The sequence below is a fragment of the Lissotriton helveticus genome, chromosome 3_1 (genome assembly GCF_964261635.1).
Source record: "Lissotriton helveticus chromosome 3_1, aLisHel1.1, whole genome shotgun sequence".
NCBI lineage: Eukaryota > Metazoa > Chordata > Amphibia > Caudata > Salamandridae > Lissotriton > Lissotriton helveticus.
The window spans coordinates 1,687,825,300-1,687,841,145 of record NC_136061.1 but is presented as its reverse complement, the minus strand read 5'-3'; positions in this window follow the sequence as shown (position 1 = coordinate 1,687,841,145).

Here is a 15,846-nt window from a genome sequence, read left to right as displayed (position 1 = left end):
ATGCTAATTCCTAACTATATAAGGCCTGAAACCTAAGGTTTTTTCATTGAATTCGCAAAGTTTTTTAAATGCTAATTCTATTAGCGGATAACGTTTTTATATATTAAAACGTTTTTTAAATCTCAAAAGCCTGCTTTGCTAACAAAGTTTTTAAGCACAGGCTCTTTGAGGATTTGAGAAGTCACTCAAAATGTGCCCTAATTTTTCTTTCTTCGGCACTAATCATAATTTCTATGGAAAAATGAACCCCCTCATTTTGTTCCTTTGCAAATTAAATGTTTTAAGTGTTAACACTTTATTCCAATCAAGATGACTTCAGGTGTGCCTTACTTTTGTCATAAGTAAGACTGTTAGCGCTCTAGTTCTTCTTTAGAACACTCTGGGACATTCTGTGATTGGGCTATAGTTGGGCTACATCTGGCTGATATTTGGGCTACATTTGTTTTTTTTTGTCTCTGGTGGCCATCTTTGGGCTACATTGGGCTACATTTGGGCTCTAACATATATATAGCCCAATGTAGCCCAATATATATTTTTTCAAAGTTAATTTTCGTAAAAACCACTGGAGCACATATCTTGAGACATAGCAAAGGCACATCAGGCTTCCAGTCCCTACAATTTTGCCAAGTTTGGTGGAAAACCATTCAGCCGTTCGAGCTAAAAGTGAGTCCAACCGCCCTATGGAAATTAACATGGGGAAAACACGTTTTGGGACCCCCCTTTTATCTCGGCCCCCGCTTGACGAATCTCCCCCAAACTTTCAGGGAAGGACCGGAGCGCCGCGAGGCAAAGTTAAGGAAAATTTCAGGAAGATTCCTCAACCGGCTCCAAAGTTATTTCCAATAGAATGTTGCGATTTCCCTATGCAAAACAATCCTAACTATATATACCTACTGGCTATCGCGAAATGGGATTGAATCACTTTCTCTTGAGCTCCTCAGCTATTCAAGCATGCTGTGGCGAGAAAGGCGAGTTCAAGTTTCTCCCCGCGAGTGTGACCGTGTCCTTACACGTGAGCGCACATATGTGGATGGAACCATCACCATCCTTTTACTGCACTCGCCAGAAGAGTGCAGCAGCGCCATGATGGTAACGAGCGAGCAGAGCCCCTGCATACACGCTGAGCACCGCCAAGCGGCCTCAAGGTAGGAGCCGACTAGGGCAAGCATCCAGCTTGCTAGTTTGACGGGCATACATCCGTCTGCTACTCCGATATCGTGAGGTCGCTTGGTTGGCGAGGGGAGACCTCTCGTCCGCCTCGATCCACACATGGGGCGCCAAGACTAAACAGGACTACCAGTCCCAGCAGGCACTGGGACATTTGGACTGCCCATCAGGGGCGTGCCATGATCAGTATCAGGGCTGGTACCTGCATTCCCATCATCAGTTCGCCAAATCCTCTGAAGAGAAGGCGGGAGCCTTCGAAACGCGTCAGGAATTCCACGGCGAAATGGGATTGAATCACTTTCTCTTGAGCTCCTCAGCTATTCAAGCACGCTGTGGCGAGAAAGGCGAGTTCAAGTTTCTCCCCGCGAGTGTGACCGTGTCCTTACACGTGAGCGCACATATGTGGATGGAACCATCACCATCCTTTTACCGCACCCGCCAGAAGAGTGCAGCAGCGCCATGATGGTAACGAGCGAGCAGAGCCCCTGCATACACGCTGAGCACCGCCAAGCGGCCTCAAGGTAGGAGCCGACTAGGGCAAGCATCCAGCTTGCTAGTTTGACGGGCATACATCCGTCTGCTACTCCGATATCGTGAGGTCGCTTGGTTGGCGAGGGGAGACCACTCGTCCGCCTCGATCCACACATGGGGCGCCAAGACTAAACAGGACTACCATTCCCAGCAGGCACTGGGACATTTGGACTGCCCATCAGGGGCGTGCCATGATCAGTATCAGGGCTGGTACCTGCATTCCCATCATCAGTTCGCCAAATCCTCTGAAGAGAAGGCGGGAGCCTTCGAAACGCGTCAGGAATTCCACGGCGAAATGGGATTGAATCACTTTCTCTTGAGCTCCTCAGCTATTCAAGCACGCTGTGGCGAGAAAGGCGAGTTCAAGTTTCTCCCCGCGAGTGTGACCGTGTCCTTACACGTGAGCGCACATATGTGGATGGAACCATCACCATCCTTTTACCGCACCCGCCAGAAGAGTGCAGCAGCGCCATGATGGTAACGAGCGAGCAGAGCCCCTGCATACACACTGAGCACCGCCAAGCGGCCTCAAGGTAGGAGCCGACTAGGGCAAGCATCCAGCTTGCTAGTTTGACGGGCATACATCCGTCTGCTACTCCGATATCGTGAGGTCGCTTGGTTGGCGAGGGGAGACCACTCGTCCGCCTCGATCCACACATGGGGCGCCAAGACTAAACAGGACTACCAGTCCCAGCAGGTACTGGGACATTTGGACTGCCCATCAGGGGCGTGCCATGATCAGTATCAGGGCTGGTACCTGCATTCCCATCATCAGTTCGCCAAATCCTCTGAAGAGAAGGCGGGAGCCTTCGAAACGTGTCAGGAATTCCACGGCGAAATGGGATTGAATCACTTTCTCTTGAGCTCCTCAGCTATTCAAGCACGCTGTGGCGAGAAAGGCGAGTTCAAGTTTCTCCCCGCGAGTGTGACCGTGTCCTTACACGTTAGCGCACATATGTGGATGGAACCATCACCATCCTTTTACCGCACCCGCCAGAAGAGTGCAGCAGCGCCATGATGGTAACGAGCGAGCAGAGCCCCTGCATACACGCTGAGCACCGCCAAGCGGCCTCAAGGTAGGAGCCGACTAGGGCAAGCATCCAGCTTGCTAGTTTGACGGGCATACATCCGTCTGCTACTCCGATATCGTGAGGTCGCTTGGTTGGCGAGGGGAGACCACTCGTCCGCCTCGATCCACACATGGGGCGCCAAGACTAAACAGGACTACCAGTCCCAGCAGGCACTGGGACATTTGGACTGCCCATCAGGGGCGTGCCATGATCAGTATCAGGGCTGGTACCTGCATTCCCATCATCAGTTCGCCAAATCCTCTGAAGAGAAGGCGGGAGCCTTCGAAACGCGTCAGGAATTCCACGGCGAAATGGGATTGAATCACTTTCTCTTGAGCTCCTCAGCTATTCAAGCACGCTGTGGCGAGAAAGGCGAGTTCAAGTTTCTCCCCGCGAGTGTGACCGTGTCCTTACACGTGAGCGCACATATATATATATATATATATATATATATATATATATATATATATATATATATATATATATATATTGAAGCTCCAAAGTTGCACCGGCAATCCCAGGGCACTCATTCAGTGGGTGCAAGCTCCGCGCCGATACTCGCGGAAATTATTCCAGCTCAGGAAAACGTTTCTTTCAGGAAACGAAGAAAAGCGCACTCCGGGGGTAAAGCAGCAAGATTTTATTTTTCAGCCCACAAACACTTGTGCAACAGACGCGTTTCGGACGCCAAGTCCTTCGTCAGTGTTTACACTGACGAAGGACTTGGCGTTCGAAACGCGTCTGTTGCACAAGTGTTTGTGGGCTGAAAAATAAAATCTTGCTGCTTTACCCCCGGAGTGCGCTTTTCTTCGTTTCCTGAAAGAAACGTTTTCCTGAGCTGGAATATATATATATATATATACATATATATAAGTAACACTGGCCAGTTACATGTTGCACAGCTCTTTCCCTCTCTGTCATGCTATTTACATCCATGTGTGAAGTGCAGCACCAATAACAGTCACCTCTGTTAACCTCCGCTTGTAGTCATATGTACAACTTGAGTCACCAGAACTACAAGTCCCACAATACAAAGCACAAATGTATAGGACCTCAGACACCAGAGGCATGTGCTTCCATGAAACTTACTTTTCATGACACTCTGGTTGTGCTGGCCTCTCAATCATATTTGTTTTGCAATGCTAAGCCACCCTGCGTGGCTTTTCATGGACTGGTAAATATGGCCCCCTATCACGCATTACTCGTCGTGGAAGGGACATTACATGAGTGTTGCCATGCAACATCCATGGAATCTGTTACACTCACAGATTTACCATGTCTTCTTTATCTGGGAATGCTCCAGATTCCTATCCCTCCACAGGGAAAGCATAAAGGAGTGACAACAAGGAGAATTACCTTTATTTCTACTAGTTTTCACCTTTTCCTATGTGTGCTGCATTCTGCTGCTCACTAGAACCTCTTGTGATTGTATTTGTGCATGAAGGTGTCCCTTCTTTCACCAAAAACAATCACCCCTACAATGCACACACCCTTGCTCCATGGCTCGAGGGTGCCTGTGTTGGGGCATGACAGCAATGTGTGTGCCAGCACAGGGGAAAATGACAGGAATGCTTTGTATCTCATAGATAGGGTGCTTTCCTGCTCTTTTCTGTTAGTGCAGGGCAGTGTAACAAGAATTATTGCAGTGCTGCCTTGTGCCAATACCTCATCAATGAGACCTAGTGTGTGGACCTGGGTGTCCTCTGGTAGTGCAGTGCATTGTAGGTGTTGGATGAGCATATACAACTGCCAGTGTGTGTGAATGAGGAGAGATTGCATAGGAAGGATGTGAGAAGGCATATGTGTACAGAAAGGTTGTCTCACAAATACACATGCACTGCTGTGTCTGACAATGTCACACTTCTGTTGTAGTTTGATAGGTATGACAGAGAGAAGGCCATTTGGGCACACCATCCTTCACTTGATGTGGCCCTGGTTGAAGATGTTGGTACAAAAGGGGGTGGTGATGGACGGAGCATCTGAACCAATCAAACACTCACACCCAGTCAAAAGATCTGGGTTTAATCCATCACCGTTCTTTAGCCCACTCTGCCACCCCAGTTCAGACATGGCTATGTGAAAATCAGTCTGACCCTGTGCCTCATGGGAACAGTCCAGCCTGAACTGCCAAGCCATGCCTTCCCTGGACCAGAAAAAAGCTTCAGAGGACCGGTTTCTAGCATTACAGCCCTCTTCAGCCTGGCTTGTTTGAATCCAGTGGCAAAGTGAGCAAGGGACTCACGTCTGAGCATACCCTGCCACACTTATGGCGGCCAAAAGCGATACAAAAGGGGGTGGTGATGGACGAAGCATCTGAACCAATCAAACACTCACACCCAGTCAAAAGATCTGGGTTTAATCCATCACCATTCTTTAGCCCACTCTGCCACCCCAGTTCAGACATGGCTATATGCAAATCAGTCTGACCCTGTGCCTCATGGGAACAGTCCAGCCCGAACTGCCAAGCCATGCCTTCCCTGGACCAGAAAAAAGCTTCCGAGGACCGGTTTCTAGCATTACAGCCCTCTTCAGCCTGGCTTGTTTGAATCCAGTGGCAAAGTGAGCAAGGGACTCACGTCTGAGCATACCCTGCCACACTTATGGGGGCCAAAAGCAGTACAAAAGGGGGTGGTGATGAACGGAGCATCTGAACCAATCAAACACTCACACCCAGTCAAAAGATCTGGGTTTAATCCATCACCGTTCTTTAGCGCACTCTGCCACCCCAGTTCAGACATGGCTATATGCAAATCAGTCTGACTCTGTGCCTCATGGGAACAGTCCAGCCCGAACTGCCAAGCCATGCCTTCCCTGGACCGGAAACAAGCTTCCGAGGACCGGTTTCTGGCATTACAGCCTTCTTCAGCCCGGCTTGCTTGAATCCAGTGGCAAAGTGAGCAAGGGACTCACGTCTGAGCATACCCTGCCACACTTATGGCGGCCAAAAGCGGTACAAAAGGGGGTGGTGATGGACGGAGCATCTGAACCAATCAAACACTCACACCCAGTCAAAAAATCTGGGTTTAATCCATCATCGTTCTTTAGCCCACTCTGCCACCCCTGTTCAGACATGGCTATATGCAAATCAGTCTGAGCATGTGCCTCATGGGAACAGTCCAGCCCGAACTGCCAAGCCATGCCTTCCCTGGACCGGAAACAAGCTTCTGACGACCGGTTTCTGGCATTACAGCCGTCTTCAGCCCGGCTTGCTTGAATCCAGTGACAAAGTGAGCAAGGGACTCACGTCTGAGCATACCCTGCCACACTTATGGCTGCCAAAAGCGGTACAAAAGGGGGTGGTGATGGACGGTGCATCTGAACCAATCAAATACTCGCACCCAGTCAAAAGATCTGGGTTTAATCCATCACCGTTCTTTAGCCCACTCTGCCACCCCAGTTCAGACATGGCTATATGCAAATCAGTCTGACCCTGTGCCTCATGGGAACAGTCCAGCCCGAACTGCCAAGCCATGCCTTCCCTGGACCGGAAACAAGCTTCCGAGGACCGGTTTCTGGCTGAAGATGGAGAATGTGGCAGGAGGGAGTCTGGAGGCAAAGTGTCTCACCATGCCACATATGTCAAAGACAGAGGATGTGAAACAAGGATCCGTCAAGGTATTGGAAGAAATAGTTGCCACCAGAAAGACCTTGAGTACGGGATGGTAGGAGGCTGAGGTGAATGGCCCCAGTTGGGTGGGAAACCTGGCTAGGTACATGTCACCAATTCCAGCACTACTAACATGCGGGGTTCCGGTTGACCCATTGCCCACTAATAGAGCCAGCCATGTCAGTCCATTTGATATGGTCACACATAGTGTTTGTGTTGTGGGCACATGAGACTCAGTATAGGATCTGGGTAACATAAGTGTGAGGTAGTAAGTTGTGTCCCTGGTCCAAAATAAGAAGTACCAGAGTAGACATATACATGTCCAAGTGAGGTGGCCTGAGTCAAATAATGTGTGACACACCTAAGATGAACTACTCTTTCAATATTAAAATGTGGAGAGCTCCCATGCTAGCAATCTGTGTGGTTTTCCTGGGTCTATCTCCTCAGAGTGTCTAGACTGTGCCCACTGCGCACTAATTTGGAATCAATTGTCACTCAGAAAACCATCTAAAGACTATGGCCACACACAATCTGCATTTGATCAAGGGTTGATGCTGTGTAGAGGACATGTGTGAAGTACAGATACCCTGGTCACACAAATAATCCCTGTGCATGTAAAACACCACAACAAGTGTTGTGGTGTACTGTGAGAAAGGCAGACTGCAGGTACATAACAAATTTCCCAAGCCGCATCACTTCCACATGAGTGAAGGGCTGAGTACTGTTCACAGAGAAGGCTGGGGATTATGGTGAAATGTGTATAGTAGTGGTGTCAATAAGTCCATATACCTGGGGGCATATTCACAAGCTCAGTGCACCGCTGGAACTTCACTTATGAAGATTTTGGTACTGTTCACATGCTTTACACATATAAGGCCCCATAAACCCAGAGTGGCTCTTTTTTATTTTCTTTATTAAAGTTTTTTTTATTACACAAAAAAACAAAGAGGTACAGAGCATATTAATGCGTAATGAATATCATTGCCATATCCAGTACATAATCTTGCATATCCTACAACTATAATATCGAATAATATAGTACAATGCAGAAAAATGAAAGGAAGAAAATTAAAAGGAGAGAACAGCAATAAAGGTACGGAGAGCCCAACATCAGGGAAAGACCAGTGCAGCATTATAACCACACATAATAACAGCTAAAACTTTACTTCCCACCCCACATTGTCAGCAAGACGGGCTTCAAAAGGGGAGTATCAGTATTGACAGCATAAGGTGATAACATCTCAAGAGGACAAGCTCCATGACCACAGGTCTCAACGTAATCCCCCACGCTTCTAACTGTACACATTACATGGTGTGATATACCCCTAAGGTTCAGCTGCGCTAACATCCCACTCCTGGAAAGGACCCCAAATATCACAGAGTCTGAATGACACAGGCATGAACTCCAAGAACGTATTAAGCTGTTCCTGACAGTGTCTAACATCAGCAATTCAAGATTTCATTTGCAGGACCACCGCTCTCCCCCAGATCATAGCTAAACGGCAATAATGGGCCTGCTAATATGCGTTATAGAATTCCAATAGAAGTCCAGGTTAGATGTCCTGCACATCTAACCTGGCTTCTATTGGTTCTATATAACGCATATCAGCAAGCCCATTATCGCCGTTTGAGCAGCAGTTTCCTGATGCTAACACAGCGATAATTTTAACGAGGTTCTTGCTAATATGCCCCTAAGTTTTTGTTGGAATGACCGGGTAAAAATGATGGGAGGGTTGACAAAAAGGTACAAGAATTTGGGCAGCACGATCATCATAATATTGATTGGATCCATTATTTAAAGGGTAATGTCATCCGCGTAAAGCGAGATTGTCAGGACTCTGATCAAGAATCCCACTCCTCTATTAGCATGGTGTCGGATTCTAGCAGCTAAGGGTTCCATAGCCACGGCAAAGAGGAGTGGAGAAAGAGGACACCTCTGTCTGGTGCCTCTTGTTATAGGGAAATTTTCTGATATGAAACCATTTACGTTCAGACTGGCCTTGCGTTCAGAATATAGAAGCTAAATTTGGGCTATGAATGCCGGGATAATACCCACTCTGCCATAATATCAAAAAGATAGGGCCATTCGAGGGTGTCAAATGCCTAGGTTGCCTAGGTTGCATCCAACAATACTGCTACTGCTGGGATCTGGGGGTGTAAGTAGTGAAGTAGAGTGAAAAAAGGTTCTTAAATCATGTACTGTTGATCTACCCGGAATAAAACCAGATTGATCCGGCCTAGCTATCAAAGGGAGCAGAGGTTGCAGTCTCAGGGTGGTCAATTTAGCCAAAATGTTATTATCCAAGTTAATGAGAGATAGCGGGCGATAGGAGTCCCAGCTAGTGGGGTCCTTGTCAGGCTTCAGTAGTGTCAATATTACCGCTTCTCACATTGAAGGCAGGAGGAGACCAGTTTCCATTGATTCCTGGTAGACGTCAAATAGTCGTGGGGCCAGCAGGTCACAATAGGCTTTATAAAAGGAGGTGGGCAGACCATCTAATCCAGGGGCTTTGTCATTAGGGAGGCTGTTAATTACTTGTGTTATGCCTTCCACCATGTATGGTTCAACGAGATGCTCTCTGTGTGCTCTACTTAGCCAGAGTAGCACTAATGATTCAAAATAAGTGTGCCGCTCTTCCTGTGCATTGGGGACAGTAGAGGTGTTGTATGTCATTTTAGATTCCAAATCAATTTTCCCGATTCATGCCCTTATATAGGTACAATTCGCATTGCCCTTATATAGGCATAGAAATCCAGCCCTTATTTAGGCATAGCACATGCTACCCAAATACAGGCATGGCTACTTCCATCCGTTCATCTCCGTCACAACGATTTCTTGGAAAACCAGACTCTTAAGCTGTTAAGGACTTCTTGCCTGGATATTGATTTCTCCAAGAACTCATTTATTATACATGAACAACTATTGCTTAGGGGTTCATCCATGACGTTCATATGGCCGACTTTACGTCAAACTGGCATTTCTAAAAAGCTTCAAGGTATAAATATACCTTCACTTGTATGGCAAAGCACGTGTGGTTCGGTGCAGTTCAACTACCTACTTGCCCGACGCAGCTCGCTACAGCAAGTGCCGAAGGAAGCCGACTTTCCAGCTGATGCACTGACAAAGAAGCTGACATCCTCCTGCCGAGAATCCAGTTCCAGTGTTGCTGACTCCCCTTGCAACAGAACACTTTGCGAGCTGCAGATAGACGGTAGTGACAATGGCTCAGTGTCTAAATTGAGATCACTAAAGTGCAAAAAGAATAAAATACTGTGGCGAATCAAACAAGAAGCCGCGGAAAAAACTTGGTCAAAACTTTTCTATGATTCAAAAAATAATAACAGTGCAAGATTTTGGAAAACCGTTAATAAAATAGATAATCCGAATGCCCCTGGAGTAAACTCCCACATCACAGAGGTATCCTGGGTAAACTATCTGCTCAAACACTTTAATGATGAAATACCAAGCATGATCCATCGAAATCCGGAACTCTGTATGCCGATCGTGATGGCCCTAAAGCCCCTAGCTGTGGACACCAACTTCCCAAGTTCGATTGAACAACTGAAGGGACGAATTGCGAAAAGACGGAAGGAGGGAGCCCCTGGCCCAAATGCAATCCCTCCCATTGTCTATAAACAAGATCCAACCTATTGGGCTGAACAACTCCTCCCGCTCTTTGTAGAAACCTGGAAGGCTGAACAATTTCCGTCCTCCTGGAGGGGTTCAATAATAGCTCCTATCTATAAAAAAAGGCAACAAGAATGAGGCCAAGAACTACAGACTCATAGCTCTTACAGATATTGATGCAAAATATTTTTCAGGGCTACTCTTGGAAGAACTAATCTCCTGGGCATCAAATAAACAATTAATCCCTATCAACCAGACTGGATTCCAAAAAAATCTAGGAACCTCGACAAACATTCTATCCCTCTCCCTGCTAATAGATGCTGCCATTAAACATAAAAAACATTATATGCGTGCTACATCGACTTCTCAGCCGCTTTTGATAGCATTGACAGGGGGAAACTGTGGTCAAAACTTTCAAAGTGGGAGGTGGACTCCAAATTGCTCAATTTATTGATATTATTACATTCAGACACCTGGATCCGAATAAAACTGGGGGCTGGCAATTGTTTATCAAAAGAAATCCCGACCACAAAAGGACTGAAACAGGGGTGCGTCCTCACACCGACCCTGTTCAACCTTTTTATGTCTGACCTTTCTAAAGATCTGGACAACTGCAACCATCACGCCCCAAAGCTAGGGGGTCTTACACTGTCGAACTTATTATATGCAGACGATCTGATACTAATCAGCCACACCCCAGTAGGCCTGCAACATCTTATCAACTCAACAAGTACATTCTCTGATAAAAACGGCCTGACCATAAACATGGAAAAATCGAAGGTGATGGTTTTTAATCAAAAAAGCAAACATTTCAATGGTCTCTGCATGACCTCAAAATGGAAACAGTTAAAGAATATAACTATTTGGGGATAATTTTTGATTCCAACGGCTCATTCCAGCGACATGTAACAACAATAAAAAACAGAGGGATTTCACTGGCCATCACTTTAAAAAATATCAAGAACAAAATAGCGGGCCCAAACTTAATCCCCTTGCTGGACATATTTCGCGCAAAACTGTTACCATCAATAACATATGGCAGTGAATGTATGAGAGAGAGAGACGAGGTCACTCTAGACAATGTGGTCAGTAAAACACTCCGAATACTATTCTCACTCCCCCCCTACACCTCCCCAGCACAGTTAAGGCTGGAGTTTGGATTACAGAAGCAGCAAATTGCACCTAAAGGCGCATATGCAAAATGCTGGCACAAAATAAAGAACGCTGAACCAGACTCCTTGAACGTCCACCTTTGGAAAGAGCAGGAGACAAACAAGGGATCCCCCGCCACGGCCTACCTTCAAGCAGCTATAAAATCCCTTGCATTAAAAGACCTCTGGCACTTGAGCTGCTCACACAAGTGCTTCAAGCGCCTTGTCAACAAGACAGTGAAAACTCTTTCCATGGAAGAAGACAAAGCAGCACTAACAGGAGATCACATGGGTGGTTTGTGATTCAAGGCTACAATAGCGCCCTACCACAGCCATACCGCAGTACCAGCTTCTCAAGGAAGGTGAAGGAAGATTTTCTGTGGCTGAGGATGGGGGTAATTCCGTCAAAAGTACATCTCCCCCCATGGAAACGCCAGGAATCGAATTCCAATTGCAGGCTTTGCGACAACCCAATGGAGGACGTTCTGCACTTGTTATGAAGCTGCAAAGCTCTAGACGTGACCCGAAGGGGCCAACTAACACAGCTCTGGAATCAAAATGGTGTGCGAACTCGCAGACAAGCCCTGTTGATCAGCTTCAAGGGAGAAGATATCCAATTAGCTTGCAGTCTCGTGCGCTTCATGAAAACAGTTAACACGAATCCAAAAGCCAGCGACTGAACTTGACTCAAAAAGACCTGCTTTTGCATCTTAAGAAAACTCTTTTTTGACTAAAAAGACTTAATAAATCTTGAACTGCTCTTTTTTTACAAACATAATGTATTGCAACAGTTTGTACTGATCTTTTGTCCACATTTTTAACTCTTTTTTATTGTTTTTAACTGTTTTTGTAAAACTCTTGATCATGTATCTACTCCAATGTTTTTTTAAAGAGGCATTACAAAGATTTTTATTAATCACGCAATAAAGTTATTATTACTGACTCCCCTTGAGGGGTGTTGGGAAATCGAGTCCTGAGACAGAGATACCAACCTCTTTCATTCTAAGGTATTGAGCTGATTAGAACCCAGAGAAACCTTTGGCAATTCTTGGCAGAACTAAAACTTATGCTAAGCAGCACTTACTTCTTCCCTGGTACTAGATCTAGGTTAGGTACATTGGGGTAGGCATATTTTAGAAGCACCCGTTGAGTATTTTAGCCTGTGTTATTATGTATGTATTTTTATAAATCTATCATAGCAGCAGACAATGCTATTACAGTATTATTTCATATTACTGTTCTCGCTGTATACATTATACTTTGCATTCTGTCTAACGATTGTAGCAGTTCACCTCTCTTGCATGAGAAAGAAGACTGTTCAATAAACCTTTTATTGAAAACGCCCGTCTCACTATTTCTCTGCAACTCTGTAGAAACGAAGCATGCACGATTGACTGAGAGAAATAGTTATCTATTGTTTAAACAACTCTGAAGATATTTGTTCCAGTCCTAGGGAAACAAAGTTGTTATGTGTATGCGGTTGTCAGAAACGAATCCCTTTTTGTTTATTCAAGAAAGTGTCTAGTGACCTCTGAGTTAGTCCTCACACAAAATTAAGTTTAATATACTCGATAGAGACATACTGACCTCAGTCCTATGTCCCATCTAAAGTGTATATTATTCCAATGCGCAGAGCCTATTGGGAATATAGGAACTACACTACATTGCGCCCAACGGTTTGGTAAGGCTCTAATTTAACGCTAGATACTGAAGTAACTCAGTCGTGCTTTTCTCAGAGCCCCCATACTCATAATACTCCAATAGACGTCTGGAGTGGGTAAGGGATAATATCCGCCATAGCTGAGTAGGACGAAAATCCTATGTATTAGCTTTTTGGTTTGTTTAACGTTGAAGGATACAGCGTTCCAAAATATTGTGCACCTCATCTTTGTTTCCTTGAAACTTGCTCTGCAAACTTTCAGTAAACAAAATGTCGAATAACGTCAACAACACCAAAGCTGGTGGAGTTGCGGCTGATTCAGGAGCTGCAGCTTTCAACCAAACAGGTTTCCAAGAAACCGACGAGGATGCTATAGCAATCCCTCTAAATTTAAGGAAAGCCATCACTATAAAACGTATAAAACATGGCATAACATTGAGAGGTGGTAGGGCAGTTTTAATGTGATGGAGGCACATGAGTATCACCAGAAAGAGGTATTCTATTCTTGGATAGTCTTCCCTGAAGCAAATCCAGTAACACATGTGTTTCACTTCTACAAGGAAGATGAACCGCCAGAGGAATACATTCCTTTCGAGGAAATTGAAATTCCACTCACATACCAGGAGCATGAGCTCTGGTTTAAAGGTGCCCTAAAAACATTTAATTCACATTACCAGGCTTGGCCCACTAGGTAGACCAGGAGCCACATGGCCGGTTTTATCTGGCTATACACCACATCCTGACATTAATAATATGACAGATGTGGCATTACTAGCTCAACTTAATGAGTTAATCAAAATCTATAGACAATTGGTTCAATATGTCATGCAGACTCTTACAGTCCAACCTGCAATAGTGATTCCACAACATACATCTCACCAGGGGAATACACTAAAAGGTACACCACAGACTTTACACTCAGTCATTGGTAAGTTACCTGCAACAAGGGGTACAAATTCCATTCTGGTTAGCTCAAGAAATTACTTAAATCGAAGCAGTATTTCCTAATACTAACCCTCATGAGAAACACAGAATTTTAACAATCTGTTTGCCAATTGGGATCACACCACATCTGGAGGACTGCAACACTTGGGGTACAGACTGTGCTGCTATCTACACTAAAACATGGTGTACCATCTATGGTGGTAATACCTAATGTCCTGAAACAGATTCAAAAATATTACGGGGCAGAGCCTGCTTTAAATTTGGGTATGAAACTACTAAAAGATTTTAAACAGGTCTCAGCAATAATATTAGCTATTATTAAAGGCAAAGCAGCATCAGTGGCGATCTGCCAACAAATAAGGGAATTTGATGTAACTGAGCAACCATAAGAACTGGCCAGAATAATTGAAAAATCCTATGAAGAATTAGGCAGAGACAGTCTGGGTGGGAAACAAGTGAAACCCCAACTGTCTGAAAGTCCTGAAAAGGTCTTTACTAAAAACACTCCTACATCTTCTAAAAATAAGTGGGAAAATAGCAAACAAACTTCTAAAGAGAAATGTTCTCAGTCCAGAGGTAGGTCTCCTCAAAAGAAGCCTTCTGAAAGGAGGTATAACCTCAGAAATAGGGATCATTTGCAAAAACCTGATAGATATCAAGATACTGATACACGTTCCTCTTGTACCTTTCAGACTTCGCCACAGAAATCCGAAAGAAGAGGACGGTCAGAAAACAAAGAAGAAGGTGTGAAGTCCAAAGACGATCAACACGTTCAGAAAAGCAAGAAACCTCAGTTCACCAAAAAGAAGGTATCAGGTCTAAAAATCAGACATGCTGAGAATCTTGGGACACAACTCAAGAATGGAGAATGGGCTCAGACAATGTTGGACAGCGCAGCAGTAGTCACCATAGTTTGCCGGAACCTGAAGGATCATCTGGAGGCAGTGGACTTGAATGAATTTATTCAAATTGAAACTGCAGATATAAGGGTTAGTTCCCCACGTAGGTTATCTGAAATAACACTGGATGAAGGGAGATATTCCAAGAAAAATAAAAGCACTCTTTTGGGAGCGACTTTCAAGGGTTATGACATTCTTCTAGCTGAAAAAGAATGGCCACTACAATTTGTCAGGGACTGCCCACATGGCGAACACTTCATTATGCGAGCCTTCTCTAATCGTATTCCAATTCATTTAAAGTATGCATATGCCAGGAAATAGGCAGTCGCCCAAGCTCCTGCATTATACAAAAATCAAGTAGGATGGGATGAGGATTCGCCGCACCATAACATCCAGTTGAAAAATCAACCAACTGCACAAATGCAGTGCCCAGTTAAGCAAGAAGCTAAAAAAGAGGTCAGGGAGATATTAGACCAACTTGAATACCAAGGGGTGATTGAAACATGCACCTCGTCAATGAACAATCTTTTCTTTCCTGTATCCAAACCAGACAACACATATTGTCTAGTATTTGATTACAGACATCTAAATTCTTGTTGCAAAACATTTGCTGTGCAAAATGCACAGAGTACAGCACTAATGAACAATGTCCATAAAAAATATCAAACCACATTAGATATTTCTAACGGTTTCTTCTGTCAAAACATTGCATCAGAAAGTAGGTATTTGACCGCTTTCTGAAATATGGGGACACAGCGTCACTTCTGTCATCTCCCTCAAGGATTCAAGAACAGTCCTGAGTTATTCTCAGCAAGAGTAACAGAGTTACTACAAACTTATGATGATGAAGCATTATCATACGTAGATGACATCTATCTGACAGATGACAACTTGGATAGGCACTTGAACAGAGTGAACACCATTATACTTGGATTCGCATCTGAGGTTTACAAATTCAATTAAAAAAATCCGAGAATTGCCTATCTCAACATCCTAGTTCTAGGATATGAGTTATCAAATGAAGGCAAAAGCCTGGCAGAAAACTATCTCGAAAAAAGTTTGCTGCTCCAACCTCCAAAAACGCAGAAAAACTTACAGTTGATTCTAGGATTCTTAAATTTCAGAAGAACTTACATTCTGAACTACGCAGAAAGGGTTAAACCTCTCTACGAATTAATAAAAACTGAT